Source organism: Schistocerca cancellata, chromosome 3 (assembly GCF_023864275.1).
Source record: "Schistocerca cancellata isolate TAMUIC-IGC-003103 chromosome 3, iqSchCanc2.1, whole genome shotgun sequence".
NCBI lineage: Eukaryota > Metazoa > Arthropoda > Insecta > Orthoptera > Acrididae > Schistocerca > Schistocerca cancellata.
In genome coordinates, this window is record NC_064628.1 from 319,950,394 (window position 1) to 319,966,496 (window position 16,103).

Below are 16,103 nucleotides of genomic sequence, written 5' to 3' on the forward strand. Positions count from 1 at the left end.
TGGAATACTTTACCCAAGAGGACGCTATCATCATTTATCCATACAGTAGAGCTGCATGCCCTCGGGAAAAATTACGGCCGTAGTTTCCCCTTGCCTTCAGCCGTTCACAGTACCAGCACAGCAAGGCCGTTTTGGTTAGTGTTACAAGGCCAGATCAGTCAATCATCCAGACTGTTGTCCCTGCAACTACTGAAAAGGCTGCTGCCCCTCTTCAGGAACCATACGTTTGTCTGGCCTCTCAACAGATACCCCTCCATTGTGGTTGCGCCAACGGTATGGTTATCTGTATCGCTGAGGCACGCGAGCCTCCCCACCAACGGCAAGGTCTATGGTTCATGGGGAGAAGTGTACTGAAGAAAAATACAATAATATACAGTCAAATGGTAGTGTATGATTTCAAAAAATTCTGATGTGTGAACATTGGTACCAGTTTCCAACTCAACAAAACATTGCTGGATGTTACCTTCTTGACAGTTATTCCCATGTAGTCACAATAAGAGCTTAAGGTTTGTCTGTGGAAATAGAAGACCCTCATTGTCATGCTGATTCTCCATTCAGTTTTAAACTGTAGAGATACTGTAACAGACTTCATATTACTACATTCCACTAGTCAGAGGCAGTTTATTCATGTGTCACATGCCTAGTGCTTATAATTAAATTGATGGTGTTCTGAGTGCTGCTGTGCAGGCTGTATACATTGCAGGATGTGACACATTGTAGGTATGTTCATTAATCGGTGCGCTCTGGAGCACGTTGAAAGAAATAATAATAGTTCCAATTTTGGCAACCAGGTGGAAATATGGAGATGTAAGCAGTGAGAATGTGAAGTGTTCCCTGTTTTGATGTCAGTATGTTGTTTGTTGTTAGGCAACACATGTTCATTTCTTTTGTAAAACGACTGTTGGTGTAAAGGGTTAAGATGGTTGAAACTGTCCATACAAAACCCAATGGCTATTGAGAAAAAAAGACAGTGCACTGCTGGTAAAGTTGTATTATTAGAATGGCAACAACAGCAGTGCTGCATTATGGGAATACCATCAGTAGAAAGAGATACAAAGAGTTTCATGTCAATAAATGGGCTAAGGAATGTGATCAAAAAATTTGAAGAACAGGTGAAATAGGTGGTGCAGCAGGTAGAGGGAGGTGGCCCATTCCCATGTCAGTTGTTGATGGAATTGCTGTAGCTATAGCTGACCAAGCAGGCAGTGCTCCAGCTATATGATGAGAATTCTTGGTAATACTGAAGAATGGGATACAACCCATCGGCTTTGACGAATGACATCAAAAGTTACCAAAGATGATGCATTGCAAAGATTTAAAAGCATAGACGAATGTTGAGAAACAAACAATTGTAGCACAGAGAAAACAAATCATGGTCATATCAACATCTACATCGATACTCTGCAAGCCACCGAGCAGTGCATGGCGGAGAGTACCCTGTACCATTACTTATTTCCTTTCCTTAGTATTAAGAAAACAGTTTTAATTGTGTTTTTTATTTATTTAGTACTGACCGGTTTCAGCCCATCACAGGGGCCATCTTCAGGGCCACACCTTGGTAGATGTGACGCCACCAGCAGTTGACCATATGTTCGCCCTGAGGATGGCCCCTGTGATGGGCTGAAACCGGTCAGTACTAAATAAATAAAAAACGCAATTAAGACTTTTCTTAATACTAAGTTAATTTATATTAATCGCTGTTACTCCATAACCATGATGTCTAACCATTTCCTTTCCTGTTCCACTCACAAATAGAGTGAGGGAAAAATAACTATCTATATCCCTCGGTATGAGCCCTAATTTATTGTATCTTATCTCTGTGGGCCTTAGGCGCAATGTATACTGGCGACAGTAAAATTGTTCAACAGTCAACTTCAAATGCCAGTTCTCTAAATTTTCTTAATAGTGTTTCTCAAAAAGAACATCACCTTTTCTTCAGGGATTCCCATTTGAGTTCTTGAAGCATCTCTGTAATGTTTACTTGTTGTTTGAACCTACCGGTAACAAATCTAGCAGCCCACCTCTGAATTCCTTCGATGTCTTCCTTCAGTCCGACCTGGTTCAGATCCCAAACACTAGAACAGTACTCAAGAATAGGTTGCACCATCATGCTACACAGATGAACCACCCTTTCCTAAAATTCTCCCAATAAACTGAAGTTGACCATTCGCCTTCCCTACCACGTTTCTCACATGCTCGTTCCTTATCATATCACCTTGCAACATTATGCACAGATATTTAGATGACTTGACTATGTTAAGCAGAACATTAGTAATACTGTATCCAAACATTACAGGTTTGATCTTACTACTCATCCGCATTAACTGACATTTTTCCACATTTAGGGCTAGCTGCCATTCATCACACCAACTGAAAATTTTCTGTAAGTCATCTTGTACCTTCCTACAGTCACTCAACTTCAACAGCTTACCGTACATCATGGCATTATCAGTAAACTACCGTAGATTACTGCACACCCTATCTGCCAAATCATTTATGTATATAGGGAACAGCAACAGTCCTCTCTCTCGTCCGCCGCTCGTGGTCTCGCGGTAGCGTTCTCGCTTCCCGAGCACGGGGTCCCGGGTTCGATTCCCGGCGGGGCCAGGGATTTTCACCTGCCTCGAGATGACTGGGTGTTTGTGTTGTCCTCATCATTTCATTATCACCCAGGAAAGTGGCGAAATTGGACTGAGCAAAGATTGGGAAATTGTACGGGCGCTGATAACCACGCAGTTGAGCGCCCCACAAACCAAACATCATCATCAACAGTCCTCTCACATTTCCTTGGGACACTTCTCATGATACCCTTCTCTCTGATGAATGCTTGCCATCTAGGACAACATACCGGATTCTATTATTTAAGAAGTCTTCAAGCCACTTACATATTTGTAAGCTTATTCTGTATACTCGTACTTTCATTAATAGCCTGCAATGGGGCACTATGCCAAATGCTTTCTGGAAATTTAGAGATATGGAATCCCCCTGTTGCCCTTCATCCATAGTTTTCACTTTATCACATGAGAGAAGGGCAAGCTGAGTTTCACATGCACGATGCTTTCTAAAACCATGCTGATCTGTGGACAGCTCCTCAGCCTCAAGAAAATTTATTGTATTGGAACTGAGAATATGGTTAAGGATACTGCAGGAAAGAGATGTTATGGGTATTGGTCTGTAATTTTTTGGGTCCGTTCTTTTATCCTTCTTATATACTCGAATCACCTGCATTTTTTCCTAGTCACTTGAGACTTGTGCTGGGCAAGATATTCATGATAACTGTAAGCTGGGGAAGGGGCCAGTGCTGTAGAGTACTCTTGGTAAAATCGAACAGGGATTACATGCGGACCTGGTGATTTATTTGCTTTCAAATCTTTCAGTTGTTTCTCTACACCAGGTATGCTTATTACTATGGCTGGGGGATAGAGCACTTGCCCGCGAAAGGCAAAGGTCCCGAGTTTGAGTCTCGGTCTGGCACACAGTTTTAATCTGCCAGGAAGTTTCATACCAGTGCACACTCTGCTGCAGAGTGAAAATTTCATTCTGGATCACTAATCCCTGTTTCCATACTGACATTGTCAGTAAGGATATACCACGTACATTCATATTTCAAATGTAAATGTATTACATATATCACATTTTTCACTGTAGAAAAGTGGGGCTAGTATTCCATACTTCAGCTGACCTACATAGTTCAATTGAAGAACAGAACATTTGCACTAGCAAAGGCAAAAACGGGACAAATGTAATATTTATACACTGCACTTTAGCTGACATATATAAGTCAACTGAAAAATAGGATACTAGTACTAGCGAAGATAAAAAAGTGACAAACGTAAAATTTGTACCCTGTACTTCAATTCACCTATATAGTTCAGTTGAAAAAAAGAATACTAATATGAGTGAAAGCAAAAAGAGTGACAAATGTAAAATTTGTATCCTGTACTTAAGTTAGCCTATATAGGTTGATTTTTCTGGCTTCACTAGTACTAGTAGCCTGTTCTTCAGTTGATTACAAGTACAAGGTATGAATCAGTTGTAGAGGGAACAGCAATTGGAGGGGAGGAGGAGATAGATGGATGTGGGAGGATGAAATGCATCCAGAAAGAGCGAGGAGGAGATGTGTTCATACATGAATTGAATGCAAAAAGTGGATGAAGCCATGGGGAAAAGGCTAGTTATGTATAAAATTTGATTATTCTCTGGTAAACTTCAGAAAAAAGGTAATGCATTCCATTGTAAGAGCTGTGTGCCTGTACCATGAATATATCTGTTCAGGTGAGTATAGGTTTGAAACTTCCTGGCAAATTAAAACTATGTGATGGATCGAGAGTCAAACTTGGGGTCTTGGCCTTTCATGTGCAAGTGCTCTACCAACTGAGCTACCCATGGACAATCCTCCACTCCAGAATGAAGAGGTGAGATACTGTTAGAAATGTGTTATGACCTGCCCTCACAGCTTTACTTCTGCCAGTATATCTCCTCTTCATTCTAGAGTAGAGGATTGTCCATGTAAAATCAAATAGGGGAAATACAAGAACAGGTTTAGCAATGAATAAGGAAGTGTGAATGTGGATGGTAAACTATAACTAGCATAGTCAATGCATTATAATAGCGAAGATATACACAAATTTAACACTCACCAAAGTAGTAAAAATTTGTAGCCCACCTGCTCCCATAGACGTTGAAAGAATCCATGATGAGATAAATAATTCAGTATGTTAAGATAAACAAAAATTTAATTGTGATGGAGGACTAGCAATTGACAGGAAAAGGAAGGAAAGGAATTATAAAAGGAGAACATGGACTGGGAGAAGGACTGAAAAGGAAGCTGTCTAGTAGAATTTTGCAAAAGGCATAATTTGACAATTGTGAACGCTGTTTTAAGAATTTTGTGGATGTATTCCAATCTCTACCTTCTCCTACACTTTTTTACCCTCTAGTACCATGGTTGTTATTCCCTGATGTCTTAACACATGCCCTATCATCCTGTCTTTTCATCTTGCTAGTGTTTTCCATGTGTTATTTACTTTGCCAATTCTGTGGAGAACCTTCATGTCTTACCAGTCTACTTTATTTTCACTGTTCTTGTGTATTACCACACCTTAAAAGCTTATATTCTCTTCAGTTCCGATTTTCCCACTGTTCACTACAGTACGATTCTGTGCTCCAAACACACATTTTCAGCAAATTCTTCTACAAATTAGTGCTTATTTTTGATACTAGTAGACTTCTCTTGGCCAAGAATGCCCTCTTTGCCAATGATAGTCCACTTTTCATGTTCTCCTTGCTTTGACCATCATGACTTGTTTTGCTTTCATGGTAGTAGACTTCCTTAACTTTATCAAATTCATGATCACCAATGCTGATATTAAGTAGCTTGCTATTCTGCAATTCTTCTTCACTTTCACCGAGTATCATAGTGTCATGTCTTATCATTGGTCTCCTTTCACTTTGAATTTTTATACCACCTTTCAACCTTTTGTTTATTTCCACATAGCTTCTTTCATGTATAAATTGAACATCATGGCCAAAAGAGTGCATCCTCGCTTACAACCTTTTTAATTTGTGTATTTCATTCTTGGTCTTCCAAATTTTATTGTTCCCTATTGGTGTTTGCACATATTCTGTTACCCATCTTTCCCTTTAGCTTACTTCTATTTTTCTCAAGATTTTGAACATCTTACACCATTTCACATTGTTGAAGGCTTTTTCTAGGTTGAGAGATCCTATGAGCATGCCCTGATTTTTCTTAAATCTAGCTTCCATTATCAAGTGCAATGTTAGAACTGCTTCTCTAGTGCCTTTCTCTTTCATAAAGCCAAACTGATCATCAGCTAACAGAGCTGCAATTTTCATTTCCATTTTTCTGTATATTTTTCTTGTCAGCAGCTTCGATGTGTGAGATGTTAAGCTGACTGTGCAATAATTCTCACACTTAGCTACTCCTTCTGTCTAATGAATTGTGTGGATGACATATTTCTGAAAGTCTGGTGATGCATCTCCAGTCTCATGCATGCTACTCATCAACTTGAAAAGCTATTTGGTTGCCATTTCCCCCAATGATTTTAGATCTTCTGATGGAGTGGCACATATCCCTTGTTGTATTTGATCTCAAGTCATTCAGAGATCTTTTAAATTCTGTGTCTAATTCAGGATCCCCTATGTCTTCCTTATAAACTCCAGTTTATTGTCAGACAAGTCCTTCGCCTCACAGGGGTCTTCAACGCACTTTTTCCACCCATCCATTCTCTCCTCTACATTTAACAATGGAATTCCCATTGCACTGTTAATTTTGACAACCTTGCTTTTAATTTCACTGAAGATTGTTTTGACTTTTTTATATGTTGAATCAGTTCTTCTGATGGCCATTTCTTTTTTGGTTTCTTCACATTTTTCCTGGAGCCATTTCACCTTAGCTTCCCTGGACTTCCTATTTATTTCATTCAGAAGTGACTTATTTCTGTACTCCCTTCTTTCGTCAATCAGTGGAAGTATTTCCTTTGGTATTCAAGGTTTCTTCAAAACTTACTCTCTTTGTACCAATGTGTGATTGTCCTTTTTAGGAGACTGAAACTGCCTACTCTAGCATTTCCTACCACAGTATCCATATATGAACTTCATATAGGTCTCATCATTGCTACTATTTCAGTTCCACACTTCCAGATGATGCTCTTTAATTCAAACCTATTCTTCATCACTACTTGGGCACGCCTTACAATCCAGTATCTGATTTAAGATTATCTGCATAACCGTGATGCAATCCAACTGGAATCTTCCCTTGTCTCCAGGTGTTTTCCAACTATATATCTCCCATTTGCAGTTCTTGAACAGAGTATTTGGTATTACCAACCGAAATTCATTGTAGTAATCAAGTAGCCTTTCTCCTCTCTCATTCCCACTTCCAAGCCCATATTGTCGCATAGCCCTTTCTGCTGTTCCTTTTGATACAGCCTCATTCCAGTCCCCCATTATTATTAGAGATTTATCTCCCTCTACATGCTGAATTTCGAGTTCAGTATCCTCATATACTTCTTATATTTCTACATTTTCTGCTTGCAACATTGGCATGTATATCTGAAGCTGGTGGTGGTTTGCTATCAGATCTTATGAGCAGAACCCCATCACTGAACTGTTCACAGTACTTCACTCTCTGCCCTACTTTCCTATTCATAATGAATCCCACTCTGATTATAACATTTTCTACTGATATTACGTAACATTTGCCTGACCAGAAATCCCCATTTTCTTTCCATTTCACTTCACTGACCCTTGCTCACTATACCTAGATTGAGTCTTAGCGTTTCCTTTTTTTCTAGTTTTACTGCTACATGCAAATTTCTGAAATTCTATGCTCTGACTCATAAAATGTTATCCCTGTGTAGATTATTCCATCTTTGTCTCATGGTCTGTTACCCTTCAGCAGCCTCCTTGTGAAGGTCCAGATGGGGGCTGCTCTGGAATCTTTTGACAATGGAGAAATCACCACGACAGTTTATAATTACAGGACACATGTCCTGTGGATATTTATGATGTGCCTTAATGTGGTGATTTCCATTGTGTTGTGCATCTTCATGTCTGCAGCTTATGGCTTATTCTTTCAGCTTCTAAAGGCAGTTCTCCATCCCAGGTACAAGGAGTGCCTTGGACCTCTGTTCACTCCTCTGCTCTCTTTGGAAAGATCACAGACGGAACAAGGGTGACTTCTTATGCTGATAACCACCATTGCTGATAACCTTTGTTCACAATTTAAGCAACGGCTGGAATATTTTGAGTACTTGTCAAAAGGTTGTAAATGTGAAAGAGATTTTGAAAAACCATCAAGTTTGGGGTATATTATATAATGGTAAGACACAGATTTCAAAATAATATTATAAACTACAAAACTTTTCCAGGGGCAAACGTGCTCTGACCATAATTTGGTTATGGACTGCAGATTAAAACTGAAGAAGTTGTAGAAAAGTGTAAAATTAAGGAGAATGAGAGAACCAGAGGCGGTTGAGAGTTTCAAAGGCGTAATTAAGGACAGTGGACTGAATTAGGGAAATGGAATACAATAGATAACAAGTAGCTAGTTTAGAGAAATGAAATAGTGACAGCTGCAGAGGATAAAATAGCAAAGAAGACAAGGCCCTTTAGGAGCTGTTGGATAATATGCAAGATACTGAATTCAGTCAAAGCTGTCAAAAGGGAATTAAGGAGTTGTTGAGACACAAACGAACACATGCAAATGGCAACCTTCGACGTAAGCCGAAATAGCTCAGAACTGTTACAGCTTCACTGAACCCTGAACCACAGTAAACTAAATTAGTTCAACAAAACAACTACATAGTGACAGCACAATGACGCAATCTTATTCTGTCACCACTATAAACATAAATAAAATCACGACCGGTTTGAAATTATCGGCCCTTAAGGAATTTTTGTACGAATCCGCAACTGATATTGCCCTGTTACAAGAAGTTCTAATTTCGGATTTGGTAATTCCCGGTTTTGTCAGTTACATAAATGTGTCTCCCGAAACAAGTGTTGGAACAGCTATTTTGGTAAGGGAAGGGATTACAGTAAGCAAGGTGGAACGACTGGAATCCGGAAGGGGAATAGGACTAAATATCTATGATGTGACTATCATCAACTTGTACGCCCCTTCAGGAAGTTCTCATCGAGCTGACAGGGCACGTTTCTTCAAAGATGACTTGATATACTTGTTAAGGAAATCACCAAGACAGTTATTACTCGGAGGTGATTTTAATTGTGTTTTAAATCGAAAAGATCAGTTACCTAATTTTAATTTCTCAAGTGAACTAAAACAATTAGTTACTGGTTTAGAATTAAAGGATATATGGGAAATCAAATACCCCTCCACTGTTGAGTTCACTTATGTCATGGCAACATCACGTAGCAGGATTGATAGACTATATATTTCTAAAAATCTTGTAACTTCCGTGACAAAAGTAGAAACCATTCCTACGTACTTTTCAGACCATTCAAGTGTCTTAGCTTGCATAAATCTAACAAGACAGCCGGTTTGCCGATTCAAGAATCAGTGGAATTTGAACACTTCCTTGTTAGTAAATCATGATTTAGCAGATCTGATTAAAGAAACATGGGCAATATGCCTGCGAGCCCGTAGTAGATATGCCACTGCTATTGACTGGTGGGTTAAAATGGCAAAGCCAAAGTTGAGGAAAGTTCTTATTCAATACAGTGCCCAGAGCGCAAGGGAAATGAAATGCACTATAGAGTATTACTATTCCGTTTTGAGAGATCTATATGATCAAGTCTCAGCAGGTTCCTCACTTCGGATAGTAGACATCAAAAAAGTCAAAGCCAAGTTACTTAATATCAAGAGAAGTCAAATGGAAGGGTTGAAAATAAAATCGAAGGCAAATTCGGTGTCAGCAGATGAAACTACTTCCCTATATCATTTAGTGAAGCATACGAAAAACGGGAGAAGGACTTTTATTGAAGAAATTCGAACAAAACACGGTACGATTCTCAGAACCCAGCAGGATATCATGGACGAAATTTATCGCTATTATTGCGAGCTATATTCTGTACATCAAAGTAGTGATACTTCCTTGGAAGATTTCCTTGACATCCTAGCCCCACAGCTGACAGAAGATGACAACGAGAATTTTCTCGAGGTTGTCAGTGAAGAAGACGTGTATGAGACACTGTGCGCCTCACCACCAAAAAAATCACCAGGACCGGATGGTCTGCCATCAGAGTTTTACATCCGTTACTGGCCAATAGTAGGTGCGAAAATCACGGACATTGTAAATGAGGTTATTCAGGGTAAAATGATTCCGGCTGAGTTTAAGGAGAGTAAAATTGTTCTGGTGCCAAAAAATAATGGAAACAAAGATTTAAATAATTTTCGTCCAATTTCACTGCTGAATTCTGATTATAAATTAATAGCTAGAATAATAAACAAGAGAATTTCATGCCTTACAGATAAAATTATTAGTCAACATCAGAACTGTGCGCAAGGCAGAACCATTTTTCAAAATCTAGCGGAATTCAGGGATATCATTGCAATAACTTCTGTAACAAACATAAAGTGTGCTTTATTGTTTTTAGATTTTTATAAGGCGTTCGATGTAGTAAACCATGAATATCTTCTACAGACATTGAAGAAAATAGGTTTCAACGATAGGGTTATACAGTTGATTAAGAACATAGCAACTGGAATAAATGCTAAAATAGCGGTGAATTGTCAACAATCCAGGCCGATGCAAATACAACGAGGTGTTCCTCAAGGAAGTCCTCTGTCCATGTCGCTCTTCGCAATTTCGCTGGAACCTTTCCTCCGACATGTCCATGCTACACTAAAAGGCTTAACCTTATCAGGAAACAAAACAGTTATAAGAGCCTATGCTGACGATATAGGGGTCATTATAAGGAATAATGACGAGGTAACCAAGCAAGCAATAGTGATTGATTCGTACTGTAGAGCATCTGGAGCCAATGCAAACGGAAAAAAAGTAAGATGTTAAATCTCAGAGGTTTTGATAATATCAACGTCGAGTGGGCAAAATTAGTCCGACAACATAAAACACTTGGGATCACCCTGACAGCATGCCCTATGAAAATGACGGCTTTAAATTGGAAAGTTGCAGCAGATAAAGTGCAAGGAGCCATCGTAGAGAATTTAACTCGATATATGAACCAAGTTCAAAGAACACAGTATATCAACTCATGCATCCTTGCTAAGGCTTATTATACTGCCCAGCTGTTTCCAATACCGAGAATGATAGCGAGGAGAATAATGTCCAAAATCACAACATTTTTGTGGAGAGGTGAAGTGTTCAGAGTACCTGCTAAAGTAGCCACTTTAGATCCTAAAAATGGTGGACTAGGATTAACTGATATAACGGATAAAGCCTCTGCTCATTTAACAAACGGCAAGTTAATTTAATAAGAGACTCGCGAGAAAGCATAACCAGCCAACTTTTCGAGGTCATTAAACCTCCAAGCCTGCTTCCCCCGATTGACGTGCAGAATATCAACAGTCGCTTACAGCACGTGAGGATTTTCTATGTTGAGTTTAGTTATGTCAGTGTCGAACTCAGGCAGTCCCGACACTTAACATCGAGAGCCATAATGCGGGAACGAAAGAAAAGCGAAGGAAGAAACAAAATAGAACGACAGTTTCCAAACATTGAGTGGACTGAGATTTGGAAAAACATTAGTTCTAATGTGCTCACGTCTCATATAAAAACGTCATGGTACAAGACAGTTAACAACATAGTTAGCACGCAATCGGACTCTGTGAAACAAATTTATGTCAACAATGCCATCTAGTTGACACAGTAATTCATCGATATACTTGCAGTGGTCACATGAATAGTTGGAAGTGGATCCGGGAGCAAATAGCTCTGATTACAAGAACATCCCCTGAGTATATATCGCTGTCATTGATACACAGGCCTGAAGCACGCTATTTCCCAGAAGCAAAAAATAACGCTGTTTACTGGTTGCTGGGAAATTTTGTTAACTACGTCCTTAACAAATTAGGATCAGATAGCATCATAGAGTTCAAGGCACACATGCTGTGTGAGTTCCACAAAATTAGAAGCTATTCGAATCACAAGAAAAAGTTCGGTAATATGCTAAAAATTGTATTTGACAGAATGGGCATTGGTTAATATAAAAAAGAAGACTGTGTTGACAGTGATGTATTGTAGTTTCCTTAAGGATACTATTTAAGATTTTACAGTATATTTATGATGTGGGCTTTTTCTACTTCAGAGAGTAGTTTTTTGAAATTTATAAGCTAATGTACAGAACTTATGTGACATTGAGATTGTATGTCTAATAGTGCCAAACACAAAACATGAATGGTGCATTATTGGCTTATACTAGAAATTGGAAATAGACAGTTTTTATAGAAATCTCCTTATCGATTGGTTAAAACCATAAGATTCTATCTGATAAATGTAATATTCAATGCCTGGCACATTGCCCTGTTCATTTTTGCAGTGAAAGACTGATTATATAGATCTGATCACTTCAAATACTCAGATTCAAATAATGTCCAGAAAGTGTAGTTGGAAGGCTAGTCAACTTTATTATATATCTCCTTTCCGCCATTCTCAAGTATTTATGTTTAATTTAATTCTTTCTGGTGATTTAGTCAGTAACACAATCTTCTGTTGTCTTTCCTAAATGTCAGTGCAATTGAAATGATCAAACCGTTTTGTTTAAATAACTTCATGTATGTAAAACTATTGTGTATTTGGAATATGTAACATTGTTTTTTTAATAAAGGTTTTATAAAAAAAAAAGTTGGGAGAACGTTAGACTGAAGATCTAAAGGTCCCTGGTTCGATCCCGGGTTTCGGCAGGTACTCGTTTTGGTGCGACGCCAATGGAATTACTCTGCATTTGTGATAATGCAACTACCGCTGACAACAAAAATGACTCTCTCCTGTAGCTGTTCTGGTTGTCTATTGCATGCCATAAGAGGAACTTACTAGACAACTAACTCCCTTAGAAGCAAAAGAATTAAAAATATCCTACCGACTGCATTCCTTTTTCTGTGTCAGGTGGTGAAGAACGTCTTCAACGGAACCGTGAAATGAGCGAAAGCGTGGGAAACATTGCATTCGAAATGCTTGTGAATTTTCCAATTGCCCAGTGAGTGTCGACAAAACACGTAAATTCTCTGCTCCAACGTATGAGACGTAACAGCTGGTGCAATTTGTTGTTGCATCGTGTGTCAGCAGTCTTCGATAGTGTGTTACGGGCTTAGCGCGATAAGTTTGTAGACAGCATTTAGGCGACGTTTTATTAGTAACGGCCCCATGCAGCGATTGCACAACAGTAAAGGACATGAGTCAATGTATAGTTGTGCATCGTAGGAGATTTTGCACCCTTGTGTGAGCCCGGATAGCTCAGTCGGTAGAGCATTAGGCTTTTAACCTAAGGGTCCAGGGTTCAAGTCCCTGTTCGGGCGGAAATTTTAATACTTTGGTAACGATTCGTCTGGTAGCGGCGGAAACGCTACGGAAAATAATGCAGCTACGCCGTTTTCTGACACCACAGTGTTTTAAACGGTAGCAGTTGCATGTGTCGGGAGAACACCGCGCTAACGGCAGTCGTGGCCGAGTGGTTAAGGCGTCTGACTCGAAATCAGATTCCCTCTGGGAGCGTAGGTTCGAATCCTACCGGCTGCGTGCGATTTTGCGTAAACAGGAGCAAACGTTTTCGCACACATGTGACATGCGTGGGCGAATGCGGGTGCAACCAGTGACGCCATTCTCAACAAGACGAAAATTTCCGTTTTAAGAATACTGAGTTTTCGCGACGACCGCTGCTTACTGTGCCTATCGGTTCACCTCGCACTGACGCTGGGACTGCAGAAAGCCGTCGCTGAGATGGTGAGTACACAGATGTGCTCGAAAGTGTTGGACAGAGCTAACATTTCATTTTCTTTTTAAGAATCGCAATTTCAATCATTCGAGTGCGGCAAAAGCAGTAGTGCAGCGTTTTTTTTTTTTTTCTTTTCTTAAGATCTCGCAGCTGCTTGGAGGTATGTCCATCGTTTTAAGACGACAGAAAACTAGCGTCAGCGGTGCGTCAGTGGGAAGTCGCCATTGGAGCCATAAGCCAGCAATTACGACATGCGAAACACTCGCACACCACGCAGCTGTACGATAATGCTCGTGCGTGGGCCCGCGTAGCTGAGTCGGTAGAGCGTTAGGTTTTCAACCGAAGGGTCCTGGGTTCAAGTCCCTGTCTGGGCGAAAATTAGTACACTTTCGTAACGGCTAATGGAAACCCTAGAGCAAAGAGTGAGGCCACGCCGTTTTCTGCCACCAGATTGCTTCTAAAGATGGCGGTTTGACTTGTCGGGAGTCGCTTCCGCCACCGGCAGTCGTGGCCGAGTGGTTAAGGCGTCTGACTTGAAATCAGATTCCCTCTGGGAGCGTAGGTTCGAGTCCTGCCGACTGCGAAAATTTTCTCGCTCTCAAAAGGCGGACGTTGAGCTGCATCCTAGCAGTTGCGTCACTACTAAACACGTGGGTCACCAGCAATGTGCAGTGTTATTTGATCGAGGGCGCAGCGTTACAGTCGCGCCCAGAAGCCGCAGCTCATCTCCTCGTCTCACAGCCGTCCACCAGGTGTTAGTACAAGTGTCGCCTCACTGGGCAGTGCAGATGTGTCCATTTTAGCTTACAGACGATGACATGTAGCAATTTATGAGCTAACGCAAGTCGAATGTTTTACCGTGTGTATCTGCTAGATACTGCCTCTCATATGGTGGAGAGGCTCACTCCTCCTTGTGTCTCGTTCTCTGCACACGAGTTGCCCCTGGCATCGATATAGCACGGGTTTTCTAGCGTCAGCGTGGCGTCACGTCAAGTCAGCGATTTCAATATCACACGAATCGAGTCGACATGTTTGCTTGTTACGATGACGGAAGCTGAAGAAATGTGTGTGGAACTTCACTGCATCGGCTGCTCGCCCTTCAGCGTCCCTGTGTCTTATCAGACGAAGGTGACTGTGAAATTGGCAGCGAGGCAGAAGTGAACGAACACATGCAAATGGCAACCTTCGACGTCAGCCGAAATAGCTCAGTTGGGAGAGCGTTAGACTGAAGATCTAAAGGTCCCTGGTTCGATCCCGGGTTTCGGCAGGTACTCGTTTTGGTGCGACGCCAATGGAATTACTCTGCATTTGTGATAATGCAACTACCGCTGACAACAAAAATGACTCTCTCCTGTAGCTGTTCTGGTTGTCTATTGCATGCCATAAGAGGAACTTACTAGACAACTAACTCCCTTAGAAGCAAAAGAATTAAAAATATCCTACCGACTGCATTCCTTTTTCTGTGTCAGGTGGTGAAGAACGTCTTCAACGGAACCGTGAAATGAGCGAAAGCGTGGGAAACATTGCATTCGAAATGCTTGTGAATTTTCCAATTGCCCAGTGAGTGTCGACAAAACACGTAAATTCTCTGCTCCAACGTATGAGACGTAACAGCTGGTGCAATTTGTTGTTGCATCGTGTGTCAGCAGTCTTCGATAGTGTGTTACGGGCTTAGCGCGATAAGTTTGTAGACAGCATTTAGGCGACGTTTTATTAGTAACGGCCCCATGCAGCGATTGCACAACAGTAAAGGACATGAGTCAATGTATAGTTGTGCATCGTAGGAGATTTTGCACCCTTGTGTGAGCCCGGATAGCTCAGTCGGTAGAGCATTAGGCTTTTAACCTAAGGGTCCAGGGTTCAAGTCCCTGTTCGGGCGGAAATTTTAATACTTTGGTAACGATTCGTCTGGTAGCGGCGGAAACGCTACGGAAAATAATGCAGCTACGCCGTTTTCTGACACCACAGTGTTTTAAACGGTAGCAGTTGCATGTGTCGGGAGAACACCGCGCTAACGGCAGTCGTGGCCGAGTGGTTAAGGCGTCTGACTCGAAATCAGATTCCCTCTGGGAGCGTAGGTTCGAATCCTACCGGCTGCGTGCGATTTTGCGTAAACAGGAGCAAACGTTTTCGCACACATGTGACATGCGTGGGCGAATGCGGGTGCAACCAGTGACGCCATTCTCAACAAGACAAAAATTTCCGTTTTAAGAATACTGAGTTTTCGCGACGACCGCTGCTTACTGTGCCTATCGGTTCACCTCGCACTGACGCTGGGACTGCAGAAAGCCGTCGCTGAGATGGTGAGTACACAGATGTGCTCGAAAGTGTTGGACAGAGCTAACATTTCATTTTCTTTTTAAGAATCGCAATTTCAATCATTCGAGTGCGGCAAAAGCAGTAGTGCAGCGTTTTTTCTTTTTTCTTTTCTTAAGATCTCGCAGCTGCTTGGAGGTATGTCCATCGTTTTAAGACGACAGAAAACTAGCGTCAGCGGTGCGTCAGTGGGAAGTCGCCATTGGAGCCATAAGCCAGCAATTACGACATGCGAAACACTCGCACACCACGCAGCTGTACGATAATGCTCGTGCGTGGGCCCGCGTAGCTGAGTCGGTAGAGCGTTAGGTTTTCAACCGAAGGGTCCTGGGTTCAAGTCCCTGTCTGGGCGAAAATTAGTACACTTTCGTAACGGCTAATGGAAACCCTAGAGCAAAGAGTGAGGCCACGCC

At 41.1% G+C, this 16,103-nt stretch overlaps 6 non-coding genes across 6 annotated transcripts; all 6 read left to right on the plus strand.

Annotated features, from left to right (window-relative positions):
* The first annotated feature begins 12,885 nt into the window (after positions 1-12,885).
* Positions 12,886-12,958, plus strand: Trnak-uuu (transfer RNA lysine (anticodon UUU)). The gene has a single exon. It is a non-coding gene; the product is annotated as a tRNA-Lys (tRNA).
* Positions 12,959-13,096: 138 nt separating this feature from the next.
* Positions 13,097-13,178, plus strand: Trnas-cga (transfer RNA serine (anticodon CGA)). The gene has a single exon. It is a non-coding gene; the product is annotated as a tRNA-Ser (tRNA).
* Positions 13,179-13,875: 697 nt separating this feature from the next.
* Positions 13,876-13,957, plus strand: Trnas-uga (transfer RNA serine (anticodon UGA)). The gene has a single exon. It is a non-coding gene; the product is annotated as a tRNA-Ser (tRNA).
* Positions 13,958-14,568: 611 nt separating this feature from the next.
* Positions 14,569-14,641, plus strand: Trnaf-gaa (transfer RNA phenylalanine (anticodon GAA)). The gene has a single exon. It is a non-coding gene; the product is annotated as a tRNA-Phe (tRNA).
* Positions 14,642-15,180: 539 nt separating this feature from the next.
* Trnak-uuu (transfer RNA lysine (anticodon UUU)) lies at positions 15,181-15,253 on the plus strand. The gene has a single exon. It is a non-coding gene; the product is annotated as a tRNA-Lys (tRNA).
* A 138-nt stretch (positions 15,254-15,391) lies between these two features.
* Positions 15,392-15,473, plus strand: Trnas-cga (transfer RNA serine (anticodon CGA)). Its single transcript has one exon. It is a non-coding gene; the product is annotated as a tRNA-Ser (tRNA).
* The last annotated feature ends 630 nt before the right edge of the window (positions 15,474-16,103 follow it).